The sequence below is a fragment of the Trichechus manatus genome, unplaced genomic scaffold (genome assembly GCF_000243295.1).
Source record: "Trichechus manatus latirostris isolate Lorelei unplaced genomic scaffold, TriManLat1.0 scaffold00012, whole genome shotgun sequence".
NCBI classification, from domain to species: domain Eukaryota; kingdom Metazoa; phylum Chordata; class Mammalia; order Sirenia; family Trichechidae; genus Trichechus; species Trichechus manatus.
Window position 1 is genome coordinate 27,907,792 of NW_004443948.1, and position 19,846 is coordinate 27,927,637.

A 19,846-nucleotide genomic window follows, 5' to 3' on the forward strand; every position below is an offset into this window, starting at 1 on the left:
CCATAGGGTTTTGATTGGCTGATTTTGGAAGTAGATCGCCAGGCCTTTCTCCTAGCCTATCTTAATCTGGAAGCACTGCTGAAACCTTTTCAGCATCATAGAAACACACAAGCCTCCACTGACAGGTGGTAGCTGTGCATGAGGTTCATCGGCTGGGAATGGAACCTGGGTCTCCTACATGGAAGGCAAGAATTCTACCACAGAACTACCAAAGACCTGAATGAGCAATAGCCCATGAGAAAGGATCAATTATAATAATTTAGTGCCCAATAAAACTCTTTCTTTTCGGATGAACTACATAATAATTAATGTTATAATGACTGATTGCAGCCAGTTTATCATTATTAACAACTGGTTGGTAAGGAATTGACTAGATTCAGTTGGCTATTAAAACAGTCAGTTATATGACAGTGCCACCAATCATTTTCCTTTCCAAAGTGACTTGGTATGTTGGGGTATAATTTTTGTGACTGACACTAAAGCAAATTTGGAATTGTTGTTGTTGTCAGTTGCCCTTGAGTCAACTCCGACTCGTGGTGATCCCACGTACAGCAGAATGAAGCATTTCCCGGTCCTGCACCATTTTCATGGTCTCTATGCTTAAGTCCATTGCTGTGTTCACTGAGTATTTTGAGTGTCTTCTAACCTAAGAGGCTTATCTTTCAGCATTATGTTGGACAGTATTCTGTTGTGATCCATATGGTTTTCTTCGGCTAATTTTTGGAAGTAGTTTAACAGGCCCTTCTTACTTGTCTATCTTAGTCTGGAAGCCCTGCTGAAACTTGTTCACCCTGGGTGACCCTGGTGGTATTTGAAATACCAGTGGCATAGCTTCCAGCATCACAGCAACATGCAAGTCACAATAGTATGACAAACTGACAGACTGGTGGTATCGATTTGGAATTAGGAGAGAATATATATGTCATTTTGGTGGTAAACTGCGAGAGTAATGTTTTGAACCCAAGAAGAGTGATATGATTTGACTTACAGTGTGCTCTTTTGCCAACTTCAGATCTCTTGTTTTATGTTGGTGGTGATGCACGGTTTTGCCAATGACGTCAAAAGCTCAAGTTACAAAACAGCTTTCAAAATGATTCATATACATGTGTGTGATTTCTTCTCTACTTCTGCAGTGAAACATTTTTGGTGGTAAGCCTCTTTCAAAAATTCCTAAATAGAATTTTATCCTATTTATTTATTTACTTTCTTGAAGGTCGAACTTAACAGCCAGGTTTTTTTTTTCTGTTGCATAAACATACACACGAAATTAAATTACTTCATGCCATTGGTACACTCAACAAAGAGTTATTGAACTTATTCTATGTGCCTGGCCTTTGGCAAAATTCTGGGGGCTATAAATATGAATAAGATCTGTTGCCTTTCCTGGAAGAACTCGTAGTTGAGTTGGCGATACAGACACCTAAACTGTTGACCACAATGTAAAATAATAAGTATGGTAAAGTAGGAACAAAGTGCTAGTCATTAAGAGTACCAGTTGTAAAACCATATGCAGTTTTAGCTAAAAATACAGATAGCTCTGAGACATGAATACACATTAAATTCTTAAAAAAAAAGAAATCCCAGTAGGCTGAACAATGATATACAATAATGCTTTAAATATTTTTTGAACGTATTCCTTTCACCAGGCATATGTTAATTGTTTGGACTTTAGAGAATTAAAAATAAAGTAATTATGAAAATGGAGAAATAAGGAAAAGGAAAAACAGAGAAGTCTCTCTAATTTAAGAGGTGGGGATAAAATACAGTAACTAATGAGACAGAAAGAGGAAGACCCTCAACGAGATGGACGGACGCAGTGGCTCCAACAATGAACTGGCTCCAACAATGGGCTCAAGCATAGCAACAATTGTGAGGATGGCGCAGGACCGGGCAGTGTTTTGTTCTGTTGTACTTAGGGTCGCTATGAGTCAAAACTGACTCCATGGCACTTAACAACAAAATGAAACAGAATGTTAAGCAGCCTTGTGGGTCAAAACCTTAAAGTCAGAGGCAGGTGAATGATAGAGGCTAGTGATCTTGGCAAGGGAGCTGTAGTCACTGATAAGTCTGATTGTTTTGCCCAGAGTTATAATATCATGACTTGGTGGGATTTGTTGAGCAGAAGCGTTTGAATATATGTATCTAACTTCTAGAACTGAGGAAGATATACATTTTTAAGGATAGTTTTTTTTTTGACGTGCCATGGTGTCACCCCTGACTCCTGGTAATTCCACACACGATGGCATGAAAGACTGCCCAGTCCTGTGCAGACCAGTTGCAGATCAGACCATTGTGATCCATAGGGTTTTCATTGGCTGATCTTTGGAAGTAGATCGTCATACCTTTCTTCCTAGTCCACTTTAGTCCAGAAGATCCCTGAAACCTGTTCAGCATCAGAGCAGCACACAAGCATCTGCTGACAGACGGGTGGAGGCTGTGCCTGTGGTGCGTTGGCCGGGAATTGAACTCAGGGTCGCCCACATGGAAAGTGAGAATTCTACCACTGAGCCACAACCGCCCCCATTTGAGGACAGTACGTAGGTAATCCTGGGACATCTGAGCAGATTGTAACCTCTTCTGCAGACAGCTGAACCTTTTCTGATCCACATTCAGTGGATTATTTTACTTTTTTTGCAAAATATACTGCCACATTTAATTCTTGAATAAAACTTGGACAACCTTTTGCAGAATATTAGCAGTTGCTTCACACTGTCCTTAAAGACAAGTGCATACATCCTCACTTCTGCTGACAGCTGTGTTGAACAACATCTAGAAAAATACAAAATCCTAAAAACAAAGGCACCATGGCTGCTTTTATATACATATATATATATATATATATAATTTTACTGTGCTTTAGATGAAAGTTTACAGTGCAGATTAGTTTCTCATTAAATAATTTACACACAAATTGTTTTGTAACATTGGTTGCAATCTCTGCGATGTGACAGCACTCTGCCTCTTTTCACACGGGGCTTCCCGTGTCCATTCCTCCAGTTTTCCTGTCCCTTCCTGCCTTCTCATCTTGCCTTTGGGCAGGAGTTGCCCATTTGGTCGCGTATGTCCGATTGAACTAAGAAGCACGTTCCTCGTGTGTGTTATTGTTTGTTTTATAGGACTGTCTGATCTTTCTCTGGAAAGTGGGTGTTATGGATTGAATTGTGTCCCCCCAAAATGTGTGACAACTTGGCTAGGCCATGATTCCCAGTATTGTGTGATTGTCTATCATTGTTCATCTGATGTGATTTTCCTGTGTGTTGTAGATCTTGCCTCTATGATGTTAATGACGCAGGATTAGAAGCAGTTATGTTCATGAGGCAGGACTCCATCTACAAGATTAGGTTTTGTCTTAAGTCAGTCTCTTTTGAGATATAAAAGAGAGTAGCAAGCAGAGAAATAGGGGGACTTCATACCACCAAGAAACAAGAGCCAGGAGAATAGCGCGTCCTTTGGACCCAGTGTCCCTGCACTAAGAAGCACCTCCACTGGGAAGATTGATGACAAGGATCTTCCCCCAGAGCCAACAGAGAGTGAAAGCCTTCCGCTGGAGTTGGCAACCTGAATTCCGACTTCTAGCCTCCTAGACTGTGAGAGAATACATTTCTCTTTGTTAAACCCTTCCCTTGTGTTATTTCTGTTATAGCAGCACTAGATGACTAAAACAGTGGGCTTCAAGAGTGGCTTCAGTTCTGAGTTAGCAGGGTGTCACCATACCTTCTTGACAACCAAAGGAAGCATGATGAAGAGCATCAAAAGAGGCGGAGGGAGTGGCTGCTATGAGGGCTTCCTGTTTCCCACAGACTATGTTTTAATTACAGATTAATTTATTTGGGTTTTATAAATCAAGAACATCACATTTTCCTCAGTGAAATACAAATAACCCCATCTTGATCTCACGAATTTTGGGGAAAAGAAAGATACAAAGGGATGTGGGAAGGTGCTAAAGAGAATGTATCTATTCATTCATCGATTCAACAAATACCGATTTTGGAAGGTTCAGCGGCATGTAGGTCCTCACGGGGTGAAATAATTTTTTGATTTGGGTAACTAGGGAAAGAGGGCTGGAAAGATGGAAGAGAGTGATTGGAAAAAGTCATTGTTTAAGTGAGGTTGTGAAAGAGGTGATGTTATTGGCAACAGAGCTACCAGTAACCAGTTGCTATCAAGTTGATTCCAACTCATGGTGTGTCAGAGTAGAACTGTGCTCCATAGGGCTTTCAGTGGCTGAATTTCTGGGAGTGGATCTCCAGGCCTTTCTTCCGAGATGCCCTGGTTGACTTGAACTGCTAACCTCTTCGTTAGCAGCTGAGTGTGTTAACCATTTGCACCACTCAGGGACTTCCATGGTAAGATATAGGGCAGTCCTTTCTAACATTATTTCTGCTGTAGCACGTAGAGAAAACGATAACATTTTATAGCATACCTGTCTTCTAATCCCAGACAACTGCCTGAGACCAGGAGTGACTGGCTGGAGGCGTCTGATGCTCTCAATCCCCTCAGCCTCTGTGAAGGCGAGGAGCTTACTACCTGATGGACAGGAGTTGGGAGGATTTGATCTAGGATATGACCATGTGAGTGGTGGCAGAGCCAGGGTGAAGAATAAGGAACTGAGAGGCCAGGGCATTGGGGAGATTATGCTGAGTTTATAGAAATCACCAAGATTATGACAAAGGCTGTGTAGGAGAGAAGACGAGGCCTAAACCAGGGGCTAAATTCTTCAGCCAGGTTTGCAGATAATATCATCGAGGAAGAGTAGGTATCTGATAGCATGAGCTTCGGAGCTGGGGAGGGCGTTTAGGGTGGGGCAGAAAAGAGCAATAAGGACACATGACCTACCTCTAGACTCAGTGTATCAAGGATGTAGGAGAGATAATGGCTCCCACTAGAGAGGCTAGCAGGGAAAACTGTATCCTCAGGGGTACAAATAGACGAAGTGAAGATTCAAAGAGGGTGAACTTCTGGGGATTTTGTGGGTGGGGACATTGTAACACATCTCCTGCTTTACCAGCTTGTTCCTATTTCTTTTGTAGACTCCAGAGGTTTCCAGGAATTGGGATAGCCTACATGTGTCTGTGAATAGTCCTTTCCTGTTGTTCCACGCTGCCTCGTCCAGGGTTGTCTGCTCCTCTTAGGGTGCTTTAAGACTTACACTTCTCACCATTTCTATGTTGGTGACTGCTGTGACTCTGCTGATATCTGTGGCTTTCTACAGAGTCTTTGGGTGGTACAGTTGGTTAACACACACTCATCTGCTAACCAAAAAGTTTGAGTCCACCAGAGGTGCCTTGGAGGAATAGCCATTGAAAATCCCGTAACGCACAGTTTTACTATGACACCCATGGGGTTTCCATGACTCAGAATCTACTCAATGGCAACTACTTCCCTCCCTCCCTGCGCCCCCCGACCTCTCTGCAGTTCTCAAGAAGTCAAAATGATGCCATTTTCCCCTTTGACCTCACTGAGCCTGAATCACACTGGATTTCCCAAAAAATGGCAGCTTACCCCTCCTAATTCTGAAATGTGCTTGATCCCCCGCGCCCTTGTTTCTTGCGGTCTCATGAGCCCAATGTGAAAACAATGCTTTCCCCCATCTTTGATTTGCAACAACTCTCTTTATTATTCTCAGATGTGGGCCTCTGGTCCAGACTGAGTAACATACACTCTACGGTCCTCCTCACTGCTTCTATCTTTTTCTCCAGGCCATTACCTTTTTTTTTTTTTTCACCAAACACCAAAGCCTTTGGACAAATTAAATTATAGAAACTGAGACCTCTTGGGCTTGAAGACCAGGCTTGCCCAGATGTGCTTGAACCCTAGCAGCTGACCCAACCTCTACTGCTTGAAACTTTGTTCACCTATGTCTTAGTCTGGTTCTCTAGAGAAACAAAACCAATGAGATGTATATATAAATATAGAGAGATTTCCTTCAAGTAAATGGCTCAAGCAATTGTGGGGGCTGGCAAGTTTCAAATTGTGAGTCAGGTGGAAGGCTGGAGACCTCTCCCGGCTCATGGGTTTGTGAGGGCTGCTGAATCCAAAATCTGCAGGTCAGGCAGCAGGCCGCAGAATTCTGCAGGTGTATGTTCCAAGAATCAGAAGTCAGGCAATGATAAGAGTTCAGAGGGGAGAAAGAGAGAGGAAGAGAAGGTCAGACCCCCAAGGAAACTCCTCTTCCAACTGACTGGCTGCCCACATCAGGTCATATCATGGAAAGTAATTACATTATATTACATTATGGAAAAGCACTCAGTCCAGTATCTGCCAAACCACTGATAATCACAGCTTAGCCAAATGGACCGATAATATTAACCATCACACCATACTAGCCCCTTTCCAGCATTCAGGTCTCACCAAAAAGCTACCCCTTCTCAGAAAGGCCTTTTCTGATCACTCTGTTTAAAGAAGACTTCCACCACCCCTTCACAACAAATCTCTATCTAAGGCACCCACTTTATTGTTTTCTTGTGACAATTATTATTTAGAATTATTTTCTATTTTTCTTGTTAATGTTCTATGCCTCTCTCCCCAGTTAGAATAGCTTTGCATGTCTTGTTCACTGGTGCTTAGAAAAATGCCTGACACATGGTGTGTACCCAATAAATGTCTGTTCAATAAATAAATTAATGAGTTAATGCATCTAAAAGCAGTGAGCTGCAATGGCATTGTATTTGGTTTTGTCATTCAATTTTTTTTTTTAATTAAAAAAGTTAACTTCTTAAGTCTGATTTATTTTGAGCCAGAGCTACTGGACACTGCTAATTTGTATTTGAAAACTCTGTCTTGATGGAGTACAAATACGCTACGGAACTGACCTGACTTACTAATTGAACGGAAAAATCAGTAAGTCCTGAGACATTATTACTACCCTTTCCATTCCTCTTTCTAACATATCTTTTTGCTGTCTGCTGACTCAGTGGCCAAGGGCATCTGGAAATATTCTCTGGGCCTCTATTCCTGATGTTCCAGTTCCCAGAAGCAAATGGAACCTTACATGCTGGACAAGAGCATGTCATTGCAACCCCATCAGTTACTGCTCTTCCTGTGTGACCTGTCTGAGGTTGGAGTGGGGAATGGCCACAGTGCTAACTCTGATGTCTAAGCTGGTGGGCTGGGAGCCTACCATTGCCGCCTCATTCTAATCCCTGCTGCAGGTTTCTGGGTATTTGCCCTTGGCCTCCTGTGCCTTGCCTCCAGTTGAAAATCTCCTGGATAATGACCTTGTCTTCATATGACTTGCTGACAGCTAGCTTCACAGATGTGCCTAGTACCTTATTCATTCCTGATGTCTCAAACCAGATCCCAACAACAATGGGGCTATCCAGGACTAGGCTTGAGTTTACTCCCTGTCCTTTGGACTTAAATCGCGTCTCTCCTTCTGCATGGAGCCAATTCTCCTGGGGGTTACTATTTTAGAGGCTAGCTGTGCCATTCATTCAAACCTTCATCTGATCCTAAGCATTCCCAGTATATTTTCTTGCTTATGAGATGTTGCAGCTATAATTTCATCCAGCCACCTCCTATAGACACAGGTTTTCATAGATATCAAACACAGAAAGATACTATAGATGTTGTTGTTGTGGTTAGGTGTCATTGAGTCAATTCCGACTCACAGCGACCCTTTGACCAACAGAACAAAACACTGCCCAGTCCTGCGCCATCCTCACAATCGTTGCCATGTTTGAGCCCATTGTTGCAGCCACTTTGTCAATCCATCTCATTGAGGGTCTTCCTTTTTTCACTGATTCTCTACACAGAAAGGATGCATTGAAAGAATTTAAACTCACTGCTTATTTTCAGAATAGTGACCTTAATAGAATGTTAAGTTTCCTCCAGGTATTCAAATAATGGGAATAAAACCTCAATATCATGCAGGCATTTACCGTAAAGACTACCAACCATCAAATTAAGTCCTTGAATGATGAGAGCTGCATATGATAATACCTTGTAGTGACATGATTAAATGATGGTCATTCAGTCTGTTTTCTGGCACCAACAGGAAAATGGTTTTTTTCTGTTCAGTGGAAAACTGAATAATTTATTTTGGTCATTGATAGGGTAGGCCAGTATTTATCTTCACAGAGCAGTATTAAATATTAACTAATTGTTAAAATTATTAATGTCACCGTAGCAAAGGGCTACTCTAAGATAAAGACAGCAGAAAACCCATAGCCAGATTGGAGCTAAAGTAACAGGTCAAAGATCGTGCTATGCATTAAAAGATAATCACTCCATCTATGGAAGCACCATTTGGAGAAAGACCAGGAAGGCAGTCCTTCAGTTAGGATCCCAGCCAAGGGGCACTCTGGTTTCTGGCACTGTGTGCCCAAGAAAGCATTGTTGGGTGGATATTTCACAATAACAAGCATATCAATATTAATTCTCAAGACTGATTAAAATGCCTTTGTCATATTGAGTCCTTGTGGGGATATGCAATATATAAACCAAGTATTTAAAAATATAAAGAAAATCTATTTGCCTAGGTCCTTTTAAATTAGGACATTTTTGGAATCAATAAACCACTTTAAGACTTCTAAAATGGTATAATGTTTGCTCATGGTCCATATGGGCTCATGTCTATGGCATAAAATGCAGTTCCTCTTTCTGTTTTGCTACCAACTGATGGTTTGTGGTTTAATTTTCTTCAAGAGTGACATGAAAAATAATGTGACCCAGTGACATCCTGGAGTTAGGATGGTTGAATATTTAGATCTTGGTTTCCACTTCAATTTTAAGTAATTGGACCAAGAGGAATCACTTACAATAATATACATCAAGCAGCACAGAGCTTGATATAGATCCAGAAATTCCACCTCTTGTGTATGTATATAAATAGAAAGTAAGTAACAGGATAAAAAGAAAAGTTGTTATGCCCCAAAATGTTCTTCCCCGTTAGTCAACCATGGGATGGAGATGCACTGCAGACGCCCTCTGGGTGCTGATTACATAAGGTCTTGTAGCACCAAGAGATGAAATGTCACAAAGGTCAAATGTGGAGGCACAGGTGTCTGTAAATACACTGAAATCAGAAATCCTATCTTATACTTTCTGTTATTCCTTAGAACACCTAACACCATTCTAAGCACAAAATATCTCCCAAACCACTGATAATCATAGCCTAGCCAAGTTGACCCATAATATTAACCATCACACCCCACTAGCCCCTTTCTAGCTTCAGGTTTCAATAAAAAACTATCCCTTCTCAGAAAGTTCTTTTCAGTCTTGACGTTAAGTATGACATAAAGGCCTTTACAATTATAAAGACACTAAGATAATGGCTATGGTTGAAGAGGGGATTACATTTTTGTTTGTTTTGGTGAAAATATCCACAGCCAAAAGTACACCATCTCAACGATTTCTATATGTGAAATTCAGTGACACTGCTTACAGTCTTTCAGTTGTGCTACCATTCTTGCTATCATTTTCTATATTATTCCATCACAGTGTCTTAAACTTACTGTCCCCTAAGCTTCCCATCCAACATTTCCAGTTACCGTTGTCAATTTGATCTCACATAGATAATTCTTTTTTTAAAAAAAATGATCTATTTTATTTATTTTGTCGTTGTTGAGAATATACACAGCAAAACATACACCAATTCAACAGTTTCTGCATGTACCATGCAGTGACATTGATGACGTGCTTCGAGTTGTACAACCGTTCTCACCCTCCTTTTCTGAGTTGTTCCCCTCCATTAACAGGAACTCACTGCCCCTAAGGTTCCTATCTAACCTTTTGAGTTACCATTGTTATTTAATCTCATGTAGATAGTTCTTAAAAGAGCATAATGTTCAAGGCAGACATTCTTTGCTAGAAAAGCTAAATTATTATTTGGTTTTAAGAAGATTTCAGGGGATTTTTTTTGGTTTAAGGTTTAAAGACTATCTCAGGGCAGTGGTTTCAGGGGTTCATCCTGCCTCCAAGGCTCCAGGAAAACTGGATTCCATAAGAATTTAATATTCTGTTCTGCCTTTTCCCCGTTTTGATCAGGATTCTTCTATAGAATCTGCAATCGAAATGTTCAGTGATGGTAGTCAGGCACCATCCAGTTCTGGTCTCATGGAAAAGGGGGCAGTTGTTCATGGAGGCAGTTAGCTACACATTTTATTTCCTCCTCCTATTCCTGACTCTCCTTCCTTTATTGCTCCAGGCAAAAAGACCAACAGTTGTACCTTGAATGGCTGCTTGTAAGCTTTTCAGACCCCAGGGACTATACAATGGACTAGGACGTAGAACAGAAGCACTAAACACATTATTATCTGGGATGGTCCATGAAACCATAACCCTAAACCTACAGACCAAGGAACCAAGTCTCATGAGTAACTTGGTTGTACGTAAGAAGCTCAGCATCTACTGTTTTTATTCTTTTGTAAATATATCTATCACACAACTTTTGCCAGTTCAACTTTTTACAAGTATACGACTTCTTGACAGCAATTACAAACTTGGCTGTACAACTCTACTCTTGATCAGTGCAATTTTTCCATTACTGTAAACCAAAACTCAGTTCTCCATAAGCAATAACCCCCCTTTCCTCCTCCCTCCTGTCCCTGGTAACCACTAATAAACTTTGGTCTATATACATTTACCTTTTCTTATCTTTTTATATAAGTGAGGGCATACAATATTTGTCCTTTTGTGATTGACTTATTTCATGCAGCATAATGTCTTCAACCTCCATCCATATTGTAGCATGTATTGAGACAGATAATTCTTTAGAAGAGCAAAGTGTTCAAAGCAGGCATACTTTACTAATTAAAATAAGCTATTTTTTAGTTCAAAGAAGACTTCAGAGGATAATTTAAGTTTAAGGTTTAAAGTTTAAAGATTATGTCAAGGTAATTGTTTTGGGAGCGTATCCAGCCTCAGTGGCTCCAGAAAGTCTGGATTCTATTGAGAATTTGAAATTCTGTTCCTCATCTTTCCCCCCCATTTGATCAGGATTCTTCTGTAGAATCTTTGATCAAAATGTTCAGTAACAGTTGTTCTTACAGGGGTCACAATAGAGGGTCTGGGACAGAGCTGGAGAGAAACATAGAACAAATTTCTAACTCACAAAAAAAGACCAGACTTACTGGTCTGACAGAGACTGGAGAAACCCCAAGAGTGTTGCCCCTGGACACCCTTTTAACGCAGTACCAAAGTCACTACTGAGGTTCACCCTTCAGCCAAAGATTAGACAGGCCCATAAAACAAAACAAGACTAAATGGTCATACCAGTTCAGGGGCAAGGACGAGAAGGCAGGAGGGGATAAGAAAGCTGGTAATGAGAAACCCAAGGCCAAGAGGGGGAGAGTATTGACATGTGGTGGGTTTGGCAACCAATGTTACAAAACAGTATGTGTATTAATTGTTTAATGAGAAACCAATTTGCTCTGTATACCTTCATCTAAAGTACAATTTTAAAAAAAAAGTACTGGAATAAAAAAAAAAGAAGAAAGAAAGCAGTGATAAAATAGTATTGAATGCAAAAAAATATTAATCCATGAACCATAGAGGAAGTAGATGCATAAAGGGCGAGCTGAAATGATGCTATTGTAGAAATACACAACAGTGATATTAAAAAAAAAAAATTTCAGTAATGGTAGCCAGGCACCATGTAGTTCTTCTCTTCTCATGGCAAGGAGGCAGTTGTTTAAAAGAGAAAATATTTTTGACAAATTGTGCAAAATAAGAAAAACATTCTCTGTTTGAGGCAAAGTTCATTCATTCATTCATTTATCAGGCATTTACTGAGTACATAATATGTGTCCTCAATTAGTGAATATGCAAATAGTTATTTGCAATACAGGGCTGATAGGTGCCACCCGAGCACTAGGCCCATCTGTGCAGGACAGATATTCACATGGTACTCACAGGTAAGTTTGTACCAGATATTAAAATATAAAAATGCTTCTTTACTGGTTGGTAGTTCCACATCATCAGGAAAGACCAGTCGCTGGAAAAGGACATCATATTTGGTAGAGGGTCAGTGAAGATGATGAAAACCCCTAATGAGATGGGTTGACACAATAGCAACAATAATGGACTCAAAGCTATCAACCATCAAGAAGATGGCGCAGGACCAGGCAATGTTTTGTTCTGTTATACATGACGTCGCCATGAGTTGGAGCTGACTCAACAGCAACTAATAACAATAAAGGATAAGTTACTCTCCCAGGACCCCCAAATGACCCTTCATCGCCCCAGCTTCCCCAGCCTCTCCCTTCCTTAGGATCCCCAGTATCTCATCTTAGTCCTGCAATTCAGACTTGACATCTGGTATCTCTGCCCCCTCCAGCACAACTGCCATCATGCATTCGGATTGGTTGGTGCTAATCTATTCTTAATTGTTTTGAATACTACCCTTGTGTGTGTTGGAGAAGGGATGCAGTGGTTCTTGAACTCCCATTCCTCTTTAGAATCAATGCAAGTCATTGAGCCTACCCCAGAGCTCTCAAATTATAACTCCCGAGGGGAATTTGCAGGCAGAGTTGCGAGGAATTGTGCTAGAGGAATCTAGTTGTGGGGAATGGCCTGTTATTTGGAAAGGGACTCACCAGTTAAGTAATGAGACCTGGTCAAAGCTAAGGATGAAACTCAAAGCCAGCGGGTCTTAATCTTGGCTACACATTGGAGTCACCTGGGACATTTAAGAAAAAAATAAAAACCAAAAAATAAAACCAATGCCCAGGTCTTACTCCAGAGATTCTGATTTAATTTGTTGGGTGTATGGTTTTTCTAAAAGCTCCCCAGGGGATTTTAATGGCTGCCAAAGCTGAGAACCACTGCTTTCAGCAGAGAATAAGCCAAGTTATAATATATAGTCTTGGGAATAAGTATAAAGGCTGGAAAATAGAGTAAAATAAAGATATATTGATAACTAGATATGTGTGTGTATGAGCGTAAGGTCATTAATGAAATAAGAAAGATACGGAATAAATAGCCTTATAGCTAGACTTTCTTAAGGTTTTCCAAGAGTCTAGTAATTGTATTATTATTATTATTTTGGTTTTCTTTAATGTGTCTCTGGGTAACTGACAGATTTGACAATTCTAATCATACAGAACATAATCTGTAATATTTCAGAGCTTTTAGAGAGTTATAAAAACAATTCAGTTCACTAATTTCTGCTTCCTTTTCTCTTTGCTTCTGCTTTTCCTAACTCCCTACCGCAGGCCCAAGCATATCCAGTTACCCTAAAATTTCCACTTGCAGCCCAAACTGTGACATCATCTCTACTTTCTGGTGTGGTGTGGAATTAAGTCCTGGTGAGAACTAGTCCCAGGATCCAGGGCTCTCGGGAAAGCTTTGCCTACTTGTGTAGCTCCTAATTTACTGCAGCTTTAATCAGTGTTCATTCTCCAAATGTTTGTCCGTTCCTGAAAAGTGGGCTTATATCTTGATTCCATCTTTGTAATGTCAATGCCCTTCAGCTAAAGACCACCAGTAACACTTGTAGTTGAACAATTGGGGCTTATTACTTGCTGCAGCGAGGAAGAACATACACTGTAGGGAATCATGGAGAGTCTCAGTAAACGGGAATTAAAAACAGCCTGTCATAGGATTTGGGCTTTGGTTGGGTTGATGTGGGAGACAGTCTAGGGAAGCAGGTGTTCCCTCTAGATTGATGCCGTCAGAAAGTGGAGATGATTCTATGATTGGCTGTATCAACAAGTCTTACCTACAGAGAGGGCAGACTAGAGCAAGGATAAAGCTGTAATTGGTAAAGAAGTAGCAGTCACTCATTTTGCCCACAGCAGGTTGTTTGGTATTTTGTGGGTGGCACAGTGATTGTCTTAGTTATCTGTGTTGCTGTGACAAAAATACCACAAGTGGATGGCTTTAACGAACAGAAATTTATTCTCTCACAGTCTAGGAGGCTAGAAATCCAAATTTGGGGTGCCAGCTCCAGGGGAAGGCTTTCTTTCTCTGTCGGCTTGGGGAAAGTTCCTTGTCATCAATCTTCCTTTGTCAAGGTGCGTATCAGCGCAGGGACCCCGGGTCCAAAGAAAGCTTTATTCCCCTGGCTCTTGTTTCTTGGTGGTATGAGGTTCCCATGTCTTTCTGCTCGCTTCTCTCTTTTATATCTCAAAAGAGATTGACTTAAAACACAACCTAATCTTGTAGATTGTCCTGCCTCATTAATATACCTGCTGCTAGTTCCATCTCATTAACATCACAGTGGTAGGATTTACAACCTCTATGATGTTAATGAGGTGGATTTTTTTACATAGAAAATCACATCAGATGACAAAATGGTGGACAGTCACAAAATACTGGGAATCATGGCCTAGCCAATTTGACACACATTTTGTGGTTGTTCTTGTTAGGTGCCATCGAGTCGATTCTGACTCATAGTGACCCTATGTCAACAGAATGAAACACTGCCCAGTCCTGCGCCATCCTCACAATTGTTCAACCATAAAGAGAACCGAAGTTCTGATACATATCATGATATGGATGAACCTTGAAAATATTATGCTAAGTGAAATCAGCCAGACACAAAAGGGCAAATACTGTATGTTCCCACTTATAATATATAAATATTAAAATATCTAGAAAACAAAGAGGCATAGAGACAAAAGTAGATGAGTGATTACCAGGGGCTGGAGGCAGGGGGAATGGAAAGCTATTGCTTAATGGGACTGGATTTGTTCGGGGTAATGAAAAAGTTTTGGAAATAGATAGTGGTAAAGATTGTGCAACATTGTGAATGTAATTAATGTCACTGAATTGTACACAAATATAGTTAAAATGGCAACTTTTATGTTATATATATTTTACCAAAATAAAATAAAAAGAAAATACAGTTCATGGTAGATCAACTTCCAATGAGGAATGAAAAATGGAGACGCACAGGATTTTACAGTTGCCTAATCATTCTAGCCCAACTTCCTGCCCCAAGAAAAATTTCCTCTGACTCTCTGATATAATCACCCAGTCATCCAGGAGTGTTGGCTGGTAATACCACAAGGGATATTCAATAGAAAAACCACAAAATATGGCATGTTCTGTTGTTAGTTGCTGTGGCGTTGTCTCTGACTCATGGCGACCTTATGCATAACACAACAAAATGTTGCAGTCCTGTGCCAGCCTCATGATCTGTGATATGTTTGAGCTCATTGTTGTGGCTGTTCTGTCAATCCATCTCATTGAGGGTTTCTTTGTTTTTCACTGACCCTCTACCTTACCAACCATGATGTCCTTAAACAAAAAGCCATAGGATGCTATAATAGGAAGAAATTAAGCCAATGTTAGAATAATCTCTGCAAAGAGAAAGATGCAAAGATTATTTCCCGTTGTTGTAGACAGGAATTCTGAAATACAAAATAAAGATCAAACGACTTGCTCAAAGTCACTTGGTACCTCGGGCCAGAATGGGGGAGTGGATTATTTTCACGCTGTATCCACCAGATCCTGATGTCTTAGCAGTAATCTACCTGCAGGCTAAAGGCATCCTGTGGCATAGTTAGCACCGTGCTTACCACAGAGACCTGGAGACAGCAGCATCACCAGTTCAGGAGGAAGATTTATAGCTGTACTCAATGAATCTGAGGAGTTGTTTTTGTAAGTACATCAATATTTTGAGTATGGAGAAACAGAATTAAGTCTTGATTGCTGCTTCACAAATATGGACTATAAATGCTTGGTTAGTGACAAGTCTAGCTAAAAAGGAATAAAGGCCATCTTATGGATTATTCAAGGGGACTGTCTTGGGAGCTACTGTACTGATTCTGAGAAGCTACCTTTATAAATAAAGCCAAATTGGAAGGGTGGACCATTCTGTCTTTACAAACAAAAAGTCATTTAAGTTTCTAGGAGACTATCCAAGATGTACTAAAACAGAGATTATCACTTGCTTATTTTGTTGAAAAACCATTACCACAGTACAGGGTTTTATAAATCATACAGAACAATATGGATCAATAGTTGGATTCAAAGTTGGAAAGAACATTAATACACACACACATACACACACTCAAAGACTCCACAATATATATATTGTATTACAATATTGTTGTTGTTGTTAGGTGCCGTCGAGTCGATTTCGACTCATAGCGACCCCATGAGAGAGTAGAGCTGCCCCACAGGGTTTTCTAGGCTGCAGTCTGTATGGAGGGAGACTGTCACAGCTTTCTCCCATGGAGGGGCTGGTGAGTCTGAATCGCCAACCTTTCGTTAGCAGCCGAGCGCTTAACCATTGCTCCACCAGGGCTCCTTCTTACAATACTACTTATATATAGCATTCCTAATTATTATATTTATAGAGGTTTGAAAGAGGCCAAAAGTAACTGCTATTGCAATGTAAAAGATGAGGCTTATAAACGACAAAATCATGCTAACTCTAGCATTTAACAGGATTGAAACCAAAGTGCAATTGAATCACCTTATTTATCAGACCCTAGTGCTACACCTGATCTAATGCAGGCCTTCTTCATACTTTCCAACAAATTGCTTTCTGTCTGCCTCAAATTATGATGGCATTTTTTTTGACATGCATAAACTCGTTTAGTTCATTGCAAGGCAGTCACGGCAAGGCATGCAAGTAAGACCTCACATTTATTTGAACCTGAAGAATCAGAGTTAACAATTATGATTACACTCCAGGTCTGCCACTTCAATGGCCCAGGGACCTGGGCTCCTTCTGTCTCTGCACTGTCCTCATTCTTTTGAGTTTATTCGCAGGCTGGCAGCACTTCTAGGGATTACACCCACATGATGATGCCCAGAAGATTTTTTTTTTGTTTAGACCGTTGGATTAACCTGAATCATGAGCTGTTGGTGACAATCGGATATTTGGGGCCTGGAATAAGTAAATGGTGGCAAGAATGGTTCGTTTTCGGAATAAAAATAGCTTAAAACCTATTGCCACTGAGTTCGACTCATGGCGATCCCATGTGTGCAGGGTAGAACTGTTCCGTAGGGATTTCAAGGCTGTGACCTTTTGGAAGCAGACTGCCAGACCTTTCTTCAAGGCACCTACTGGGTGGGTTCAAACCACCAAACTTTGGTTAGTAGGCAAGTGCTCAACCATTTGCACCACCCAGAACTCCCAAACGAGTTGTGTTTTCCCGGGAGAGTGCTCTCCACTCCCCCTGGTGTCCTCTGAGGGACTCCTTCCTCATGTAGCCTAACGGGCCCTACTGCCCAGGATAGTCTTAAGGAAGTCCCCCATCCCACCCCAACTGGCCTCCTTTTACTGCTTTCTCATGCTTTTCCAGGGAAACTACAAGAAGAAGAGATGAGAACCAAATATATTGATGCCACATAACATTTCCAGGCAAGGTGTGGATGAGGAGCTCCGCTGAGTCATTTGGCACCTCACTTCTATAAATGCAGTATGCGTGACTAATGTATTCTTGAGGCACGTCCAGGACAAAGCGGCCCTCATCAATGGTAGGATCTACGTTTTGTTTGCAAACAAGGACCTTGTTGTGGCCTGCAGCTCCCCAGTGGCTCTCCCACCTAACTGACAAAAGTCCTTTCAAAGTAAGCTTTCCTTTGTCAAGAGGGAGGCCGCCATCTTGCCGAGTCTTCCTCTCACCAGCTGGTTTTGACTGTGGCAGAACTGTTGTTGACATAGCAGATGGTCTTGATATTTCTGAAAACCAGCAACATCTTTGCCATTTCCACGCCCACACTCTTGGCTACTGTTTCTTCTCTAAGTGGTTTTGGGTCATTTTTAGCAAACCTCTAATTCTGATGATTTTCCTTAGGTGTCAGAACAGGAACAATATACACCTAAACACTCTTCTAGAATATAGACGGAGGCAGAATATGAGGGCTCTTTCACAGAAAACCCAAAAGCTGAAATAAATTTTGTTTGGCATATAGATTCTAAACAGGGGCGGATTACCCAATAAGTTAGGCAAACACAGGCTTACGTGTGCCTACTTCCTAATCTGTAGTGAACACTTTCAAGTGTTCTGATGTGGAGAAATCCATGTGAAATTGATCACTACAGATTAGGAAGTAAGCGCAAGTAAGCCTGTGCTTACCTTGCTCACTGGGTAATCATTCCTGTCAGGGATTGTAAATTTGAAAAAAGGCTTTGATTCTGTAGGAAGGTGCTTTGAGGTTGGGAGAGAGACGGATGCCAGACATACCTAGAAGCAGAGTCTTTAATGTGGTGAAAAAATGTGAAATTGTTCACTATAGATGATCTGGTAAGCAGATAAATTAAAATAAACAAGTAGTAAGTAGATTTTAAGTATTTGAGATATGAAGTACAAAGCAATGAGATGTGGCTAATGGACTGTGCAGGAAGAAATAGAGTATAATATTCATGGTTTCTGAAACATCTAAAAAAAATAATATACTGATAGTGTTTATCCTTATTGAACACAGGATGACTTGAGAGATGGGTGAGTACAACTGGGTTAGAGAATAGTCCCCAGCAGTAACTCCAGAGCTAAAGGAAAGCAGAGGTGCCATAACGATTTGATGATCTCGGACCCAAGCCAGCCATTCTGAAAAATCAAAGCAGACTGATTTGTCCTTGTTTGCCTCGTAAGGTGGTGTGGTGTGACAGATCACTTTGCGTGTGGTCTTCCCAGCCATGATCTTGTAACTCCCACCCAAGTGATTGGGCTGGACTGTGTGATAGGGTAATTATGGCCCACCAATGGGATTGGTCAGTTTTTGCCATCCCACTGGGCTTGAAATGAGTCACCCCAGAGGCGCAAAACAGAAGAGCCCACCACCACCAAGGAAGAACAGCCAGGAGACAACATGTCCTTTGGACTCAGGATCCCTGTGCTGAGAAGCTCCTGGACCCAGGAGACTGAAAGCTGTGACACAGACGGCAACAGAAACCCAACAACGGGAGACGGTGTGGTGGGCTTCCCGGCCCATGGAGTGAGAAAGCTGAGTGTCTTTGGGCAGAGACTCAGGGCCAGGGAGAGATGTGCCTGCGAGCATAGCTGAAAAGGAGGGCAATAAGAACAGTCCCTTAAACTCCACTCGATAGAAGTGTAAAATCTCTGCTTCATTTAGGCTGTACAATTTTGGAAAAGAGTCATTCTCCTGGGAAGGACTGCACAGATGGGAAGCAGGCATGAATAATGGTAGGCCCACACGGTTCAGCCGGCCTCGTATGAGTCAGCATCCCTCTCTAGGCCTGTGGTACTAATAATGTTGAATTTTATCTGAACCCTGTGACGCTGGAAAGCAGTGATGGTTAAAGAAATCTTCCCACCCTTGGTGTTCAAGAAGAACGCTTGTTGCAAACACTTACCTTTCCCATGTGACTTAGGTAAGACTTATGGATGCCCTCGGTTTACCTATGACAAGGTCAGACAGACCCTCCGAAGTCCCATTTCTGGCCTCATAAGCGAGTAACTGAATTGCTTGACCCACTGTTCAATCAGAAACGAAGCGCTTGTTAACCAAACTTTGTTTAAGCTTCTTTCCTTCCCCAAGTCCCTGAACTTTGACCTGCCCTCAGCTTGAGCCAGCATACCACCCCTTTTTAAGGGCCCCTCCCATAGATCAGGCTAGTCTCAGTGTAAAACACTCTGATTTACTCTCTGATGCACCACCCTTTCATCCCACTTCCCCACACCTGAGTTTTTTTCTATCCTTGTTTACTCTCAGTCTCTATAAAAGATACGGATTTTCCTTCTCTTGAGATTCTTGCTGATCTTATGGTGAGAGTGTCCTTGTTACGGTAGACCTTTCTGCATAATGTAATAGGCATTTCCCCCTTTTCTTTCTAATAAAGTCAGATTTTATTTATTTATTTTATATTTCATTGTACTTCAGGTGAAGGCATACAGAACAAATAGTTTCTCATGAAACAGTAGTACACATGTTGTTTTATGACATTGGTTAACAACCCCACAACATATTAACCCTCTAAATACTC